Here is an 8,455-nt window from a genome sequence, read left to right on the forward strand (position 1 = left end):
TACTGTCCCTGATACTGTCATGATACTGACCAAGATACTGACTGACATGATATTAACATGATAATAACCATGATACTAACTATGTCACTGACCATGATACTGACATGATACTGACCTTGATACTGACCATGATACTGACCAAGATACTGACCGACATGATATTAACATGATACTAACCATGATACTGACCGTGATACTGACATGATACTGACATGATACTGACCTTGATACTGACCTTGATACTGACCATGATACTGACATGACACTGACATGATACAGGCTGTTACAGGGCCTGAAAGCCCTGTGACATGGCCTGACATCCTTGTGACAGGGCTTTCACATTTTCCTGTTATAGCGCCACCAGGAGGTTGATTTTTGCACAAAAAAATGATGTTACACCTAGAGATTTTGTCCAAACATCCCGCAAATTGGTAACATAATCTCTATAATCATGTGATCAAGACAGATCTGTCCAATTCTACATCTATCCTCATTGGCGAATTCCGAACATTGCTGGCCCACAATAACCTACCTGACCTGGCGGAGACCTGTGCTCCGAGGAGCACTTTTCTAGTTCTACTTATAATTCTTTTTTTATCTCCCTGAAGTAGGCTAATAATTTAATAATAATCCCATACTAGCAGTCCAGTTTAATGTAAAATCTGATATTTGGAAATCAATGAGAAGCTTTCTAAATTATATTGATTACATCATACTATACACATAGCATATGGCCATTTTATTTTCATTTTGTGCTCCTTACCTAGTCTACGTTGTTTTCTAACTAAAGGTGAAGAGGGAGGTGATTGTTATTTCTCCCCTTTAATAATACCAATTGGTTTAGTATTTTATATCATTTTTATCGTTGATTAGTTACCTTTACAATGAGGTAGAGCTTGTAAGGATTGTGCAATCGTGGAATGAGCAACACAGCTAAGTGTGTCGGTAGTGCCCCCAATAAATGTGCCAAAATCCCCCAATATGCTTCTGTTGATAATCACTCTTGTTTTGAGTGACCTGCCAGTCATTCAGGTGCCAGTCACAGGTGTGTGACTGGCACCAGACCATGGGTCTTGCAACTTTGTTTGTGTATGCTCCAAGCGATGACAAGTTTGTCGTGCAAACATTGCAATAGGGCAAGTGTTCAGTTGCGTAGAGTGGCAGCATCATTTGGTGTCAACCCTGGAACCATTTCCAAACTTAGGACCAAGTTCTGTGAGACTGGAGAGTCAAAGGAAGACAACACCCCAAGAAGACCGGTTCCTCAACCTTGCTTCACTGAGGAACTGTTATTACCCTATAGGGTCATATATGTATTTTTTTGTGTGTTGCCCTGTGTATGTATTTCTTCCCTCATTGGTGTGTGTGAATGAGTTAAGTGACTGATTGATTACCAGCTGGTGTGAATGAGTGGTGTCTGACGATTGGCTCGTGTGACCAGGCTCACCTATAGACGAAACCACAGACGCGCTGCCTGTAGCTGCCTGTAGGCGGCCATTGCTGAGGTGTCGCGGTGCGGAGCGTTGAGACCTGTCTGTGGATTTGTCTATAAAGCTGCCTGTCTCAGTCTCCTTGATGTCTTCTTCCATGCCAGTCTCTCAACCACACCAGTCTGGTGTTTTAAGCCTGGCCAGTTTTTTTTTCTTCTAGAAGTTTCAATGTTAATATGGTTAGTCTTGGTAATGTAGGGGTGGGTGTCCTTTCTTTTGTGTTCTTTGTTTGATCGTAGGTTTCTTTAGTTTATGTGAGGTAAGATACCTGTGCTTTGTTTTGGGTTTGGTAAAGGTAAGAAAAGGATTTTGTTTTGAGTAGGCTTTTATGTTCAGGTGCCCACCCTGAGGTAATTTATCCATGTTGTGTAACTTGTAAAATAAAACTCTGTAGTTTGGATTTTTAAACTGGTGTTGGCTGTCTATATTTGGGAACTGGGTAGGAGGGAGTCCATTTTAGTGTTACACCTGGTGACCCCTAGGCCGGGTCGTAACCGGAACCTATAGGCTTTCTTCCAGAGATTTACAGGCAAGATTTGCACAACGGTAAGACAGATGTCAAAGTTGCAAGACCCATGCTCAGATACCAGTCACACACCTGGCAGCAAATGGTACCAAATAATGCTGCCACTCTGTAACGGAACACCAGCTTCCACTTGCCCAATTGCAATGTTTGCACGACAAACGTGGCATGGGGGCAGTGTTGCTGCATGGGGGCTTGCTGCTGCAGTCACACACCTGTGACTGGCACCTGAGTGACTGGCAGGTCACTCAAAACAAGAGCGATTATCAACAGAAGCATATTGGGGGATTTTGTCACATTTATTGGTGGCGCTACCTTCACGTTTAGCTGTGTTGCTCATTCCACGATTGCATAATCCTTACAAGCTCTACCTCGTTGTAAAGGTGACTAATCAAAGATAAAAACGATATAATACTATACCAATTGGTATTATTGAAGGGGAGAAATAATTGTCTAAGGTTAAGTTTCCGAACTTTTTGTGGGCAGTTTTTATGAGCCACATGGCTCAGGAACTGTTGGCTCCAAAGGCCACTTACATTAAAGACAGTAAAGGGATTGAGTCTAGGGCAGTGGTGTCATGGTGATTTTTTTTACTGGCAGGACGGTATTTTAATGACGTCACGCACGCACGGCACGCGTACACCGTGTGCATTTTATTTTACTGTAAATTAGGAAACATGTTTGTATAGGAAATATTTTTTTAGCTTAGTTTTAGTCTTTTTAAACTAATACAAATTCAAGGACTGCCATGAATTATAGAGCTGAGCCTGAAACTAAAAGTTTGCTTTGAACGAGTATCTTTCTCGTCTTCGACGGTGGCTGAGGCATTGCTGCGCGCGTGCAGATAGGCTACTGGCAGCAGCCCTACTGAAGCCAACATGCTGTGTACTGGCTCTGCGTGTAGCCTATAGATGTGAGGAGTGAGGAATCTGAGGATACATTTTCACACTCACTTGTAAACCTGTTATGCAAAGTAGCCATTTGGGTACTTGGCTCGTTAATCTACGGGGGGGTGGGAGGGGGGTTCTAGCGTGCACTGTACCGTGCCGTACCTTGCGATTGAAAAAATGACTGGCTACACGCCGTCCTACTCCGTGTGGCCTCCACGACACCACTGGTCTAGGCGTAACTAAAAGTGCACTCCTCGGAACGCAGATCTCTGAGATGTACTGACCAGTGTCAATAAATCTCATTGTCTATTTTACAGCTTTGACCATATATTGTACATGAACATACACTTTTCCCATTCATTGATTTATGTTTAGACTTCGCATTTGTTTACATTGTGTTTACTAAAATGTACCTAACTTACCCAAATAATTTAGTCAAATGTCAGCAGTAATGTCTAATACCGTAAGTATGTGAGTCCTAGTAAATGGGCTAAACATGCCAGACCATATGGTCCTTTAAAGATAGGCTAATTGCTGTGATTATGTGCTGTGATTCTTCTATCCACAAGTTTCCTAGGGCGTTGTGGGCATCACTTCCTGTCGATTTGATCCCTGAAAGGGCCCATCCACTCCCATGTTAAGTAACGGCCAAAAATGTCCGGAACCGGAACAAGGGCTTGCAACCCTAGCGTCAACTTGACGTTCATGTGTGGATGCACCCATAGATATAGAAACCTAGGTACCTCATTGGCCTCTGCCGTTCGTTGGAGCGACCTGTTTCGTATGGTGGCTGCCATATTTCCGGGGGGCACGCGCACTGGCCAATCACAGCGTGTTGACTACTGGCCTATCACAGTGCGTCTTTTCCAGGACTTGTCAGAATCTAGTTGTCCCGCCCCCACCTGCCTCTGATTGGCCTACTGAACGCCCCCTTCTGTGACGCACGAGGACATTTCCAGCTTCCCCCCTGGAAATGGAAGCGCGCCCGCCATACAGACGCTTCAGAGCCAGAGGAGGTGTCTACCTTTATATGTCTATGGATGCACCCATATACCTGATCAAATCGACAGGAAGTGATGCCCACAACGCCCTTGGAAACTTGAGGGTACAATCCACAAGTTTTACTCCCAGGCCTCACCCCCTTAAAGGAACAGGCCTGGCATATAACAGCACACAAGCACGCACGCAGAGAAGCCCAGGGGTACTTGGGCACGCACGCACGCACACACACACACACGCACACACACACACACACACACACACACACACACACACACACGCACGCACACACACACACACGACAATGGACAAGTGAATTTAAAAAAAACTATCTAACAACAAACTCAAGCTACAGGATACTGTAATTCTATAGCTGTCATCATTGACCACCAACAAACATGGATGATGTGCAGAGGTTGCTCCAAAATATTTCAGCAATGCCCCTGAAAAGATTAACTTAGGTCAAATGCATCTTACGGGTCTATTTATTAAACACACAACGGATGCCATTGTATCCAAATATGTCCAAATAATATATTAGAATCTGTTATGTTTGTCCACTTACATAAACAGTATAATAACGACTCAAACAATGTTAGAGAGTTTATCCATTTGTTTACTTATTCAGCGCGCTTGTGATACAGACACGGTCCGCCAATGATGACGTAACAACCTCTCTTAAAGGAACAGTGAGCTGCCAATATAACAGTAGTGCCAGGACTCAAATACATAACAGAATCTACAAAAATACAATTTATCATAGCTAGTAAGCATTGGGTTCGCCTAAAAGTATTTGGGCAATTTGGACATTGTTATGTATTAAAATAACAAATAATCAATATCACATTCATTAGGTCTACTTTATAACCATTTTGTCAGTTAAAAAAGTTATTGTGGCTATGTTCATATTAACGTGATCAAATCAAAACTTGACTTTAAAGGAAGAGTTCAACCAAAAAAAATCTTATTTTCTATCAATTACACACCCCATGAAGCCTTGATTTCATGGATTTATTTTTGTTTTTGTGGCATTCCTAAGACAATAATTTGATGACCGTGTGTATTTCCGGTAGGAGACACAAATAATCTACTTTGTGTCTCCTACCGGATACGTTAGCCGGTAGGAAACGGGAATCAAATTATTAGCTTAGGCATGCGACAAAAACAAAGAAGAATCCATGGATTCAAGGCTTCATAGGGTGTGCAATTGATAGAAAATAAGTCATTTTTTGGGTGAACTCCTCCTTTAATGTCGGAAGAAAACATTGGTAGGTAGGTTAGCTAACTAACAGGCAAAGCTAGCTTTAAGAAGGTAAACATTATGCATATAGTCCTATTCAGGTTAGCTAACAAGCAATTAACTAATATAACTACAGGCCTAATAAACAGGAGATTGGGATAGAGGGAAGTTGCTGAAGGAGGGAGGGGGAGGGGCCACAGGTGGACTGCATTCAAGTGTATGTGGCTTATTATGTCACTGAAGACTAAGCTTCAAACCTCCCAAAACAAACTGATCCGACTACTTCTCGGACTGGGGCCCATGACCCACCTCTCTCCCACTCACTTTGCCAGCCTAGGCTGGCTCAGGGTGGAAGACAGGGTTAAACAACTAAAAATGGGTCTGGTCTTCAAAATTGTAAATGCAGATTTGCCCGATATGCCCCCTATACCCGCATATCTGTATAAATACCTCGAAAAAGTTAGTGACACCCATGGCCACGAAACTAGAGGGAGCGTAAACAACAATCTGGTACCACCCACCCATAAAACAAACATGGGCAAATTCTCCTTCTATAGCACAGCCACCAAGGAATGGAATAGTCTAACCCCATCCCTCAAAAAATGCAGTTCGCTGGGCTCATTCAAAATAGCCCTAAAAACCCATCTTTCTGGAGGCCGAAAGAGGAGCTAGTACCAGTTTCCCTGTAGACAGACGACCCCCGCCCCCCTCCTCTTTTTTGTACATATTTTGTATTTCCTCATGCTTTTTTTGTATATAATTTTTATTTTTCCATGCCCCCCCCCCCCCTTTTTTTGTACATATATTTTTTAAATGCTTTTTTTGTACATAGTGGTATTTTTTCTGTATTATCTGTATTTTCATGTTGATTTTTGAACTGTTTGGTTGCTACTATATATGTCTATGAAATTAACTCAAGGACCCCAACGGAAACAAGTCCGCAAGGACTTTTTTGGCCGGGCCTTTTAGACAAAAGCATTATTAATGTAACTGTGTTGTTTTACATTCTTTTGCCTAATAAAAATTTCAATCAATCAATCAATCAATTATAAAATCATATGAAATCTTTTAGTGTTTTTCCATTTTAAAATAATGCCAGTTTTTGAATGGGGTATACATAACATAATAACAATATGTAAAAATAAAACAATCTATAGCTGCAATCCGGAACTTATTTGAATGAATAAAACATTAAACATTTAAACAATATGTATGGTAGGTAGAGTATATTCTAGTTAATTTTGGGGGAATTTCTAACCTTCATTTGATAGTCAAGTGCAGATAGACAAGAAACAAGAGAAAGAGGAGGGGAATAACATGCAAAAAACAGTCTGTCAAAAACAGGCTGGTCCAAGAGGAGGGGAATAACATGCAAAAAACAGTCTGTCAAAAACAGGCTGGTCCAGGCATCGAACTACGGCCTCACTGTCAGTTGAGCCTAAGTGGTACACACCTAATCATTCCGCTATCGAGTACATTATGCTAATACAATATGACTATATCATCTGCAGTGGCTAGAGGTGGTCTCCCTATTATTCCATAGAGAAATGCAGACCCTGTTGTTAGGTAGGGTCGGTCGGTCATAAGTGCAATATCTCCCATGGCCAAGCAGGGATTCTGTCTTCGAATCGCGGTGTGGGAGACCTGGGTTCATAGAAAAACAAAAACAAAACAAAAAACTCTCCAAACTGCTCTTATAGATACCATGACAGATGTTTGGATGGGTATATAATCAACCTGTTATAGGAGACAACATCTTGAAATACAATAAAATGTATTATTCTGTGTCTGGGCCTTTGTTTCCGCATATTGTACTCTTTCAACCGTCGTTCTTTGAGCCTTTCTGCCTTTGGATCTTCAGTTCAGTTCAGTTTAATTTCAGCACTGTCTTTGTAATGTACATCAGTGCATTTAGAACAAGGCACAATCTCAAATGGTCCAAAGCACAAGTTGTCAAGTCCATTTGACATAATAAGGTGTCCAAGATGCCAAAAAAGGAGACAGGGAGAAGCATATCCTTATCGAAGCCCTACCCATGGCTCAGTTTTCATAAATTAATTACATTTTTAGTGTTTACACTGTAAACAGCACACTTCAAGAATACATAATTAACATGGTGTTTCTTGCACACATAGCATACCCTCCCACATATGTGACCCTCTCTCTCTCTCTCTCTCTCTCTCGCACGCACGCACGCACGCACGCACGCACGCACGCACGCACGCACGCACGCACGCACGCACGCACGCACGCACGCACGCACGCACGCACACACACACACACAAATCTCTCTATCTCTCTCTCTCTCTCTCTCTCTCATGTGAGAGTCAAGATGGCAAAGAGCTGTATGGAGCACGAGTGTCACAGTGGAATGGGCTTCCTCATCACTGCCGAATCAATCTGGGAACCCATCGCCAAATAAAAAAGGAAAAACAGCGCCCTCTGCTGTTTTTTACTATTTCACTTAGCTCTGGGGGGAGCAAAATGGAGCACCTGTGCGCAAGCAAACCGGGGTTTTGGTCTGCCTCTCTGTCTGCAAGCCAAGGTCAAACCCATGCTACAGGCTTTCTGTGGCTATCTATTGTTTTGAGAACACTGTATCTAGATATTCTCTTCTACAGCTGTCTTCCTTCAGTGTCACCCAAATCATCTCTGACCAGTGACAGGTCAGAGCAGATGTCAACCATGTTGACCCAGACATGGGGACGCTGTTGTCCAGAGATAAACTGTCACACCATCATCATAATCTTCATCATCTACCATCATCATCCTCATCAGACGACGACGTAATCATCGCTCTCATCCAATCCGAGAAGTCCACCTTCGCCCGGAACCTCATCTATGTCACATCCTATGATGTCATATGTTTATGTTACTGGACATTGTTAAAGCCTGGTGCTTTCTCTGTTACACTACAGAGAGATGGACGACCGATGATGCGGACCATACCTGTGATACTGTAACCTTCTATTTCTCTCTGATCTGAATAATAAGATGTTTCTTTACACCCATGGCTGCCTGTTCTGAGTCTGGTTTCTTCCTTATTGCCTCGTTATACAAGTATCTGTACTTTGTGTGGGTCATAGGGAGAAAACAACTCCATTAAGGCCTGTGCTCAAAATGTTACTTCAATCAAAGTAAAGGTACAAAAGTACTGGCATCAAAATATACTTAAAGTACCAAAAGTAAAAGTACTAAAATGTTTGAAAATAACTGATCGACAAGCTCACATTGCATTGCAATGCGCATTGTGAGCTTGTAGATCGGCTATTTTCAAATAGTCTATGTATAAAATAGGGCTAAAGTCGTTAAA

Source organism: Gymnoscopelus braueri, assembly GCF_963280865.1.
Source record: "Gymnoscopelus braueri genome assembly, chromosome: 13".
In the NCBI taxonomy this organism is placed as follows: Eukaryota; Metazoa; Chordata; class Actinopteri; order Myctophiformes; family Myctophidae; genus Gymnoscopelus; species Gymnoscopelus braueri.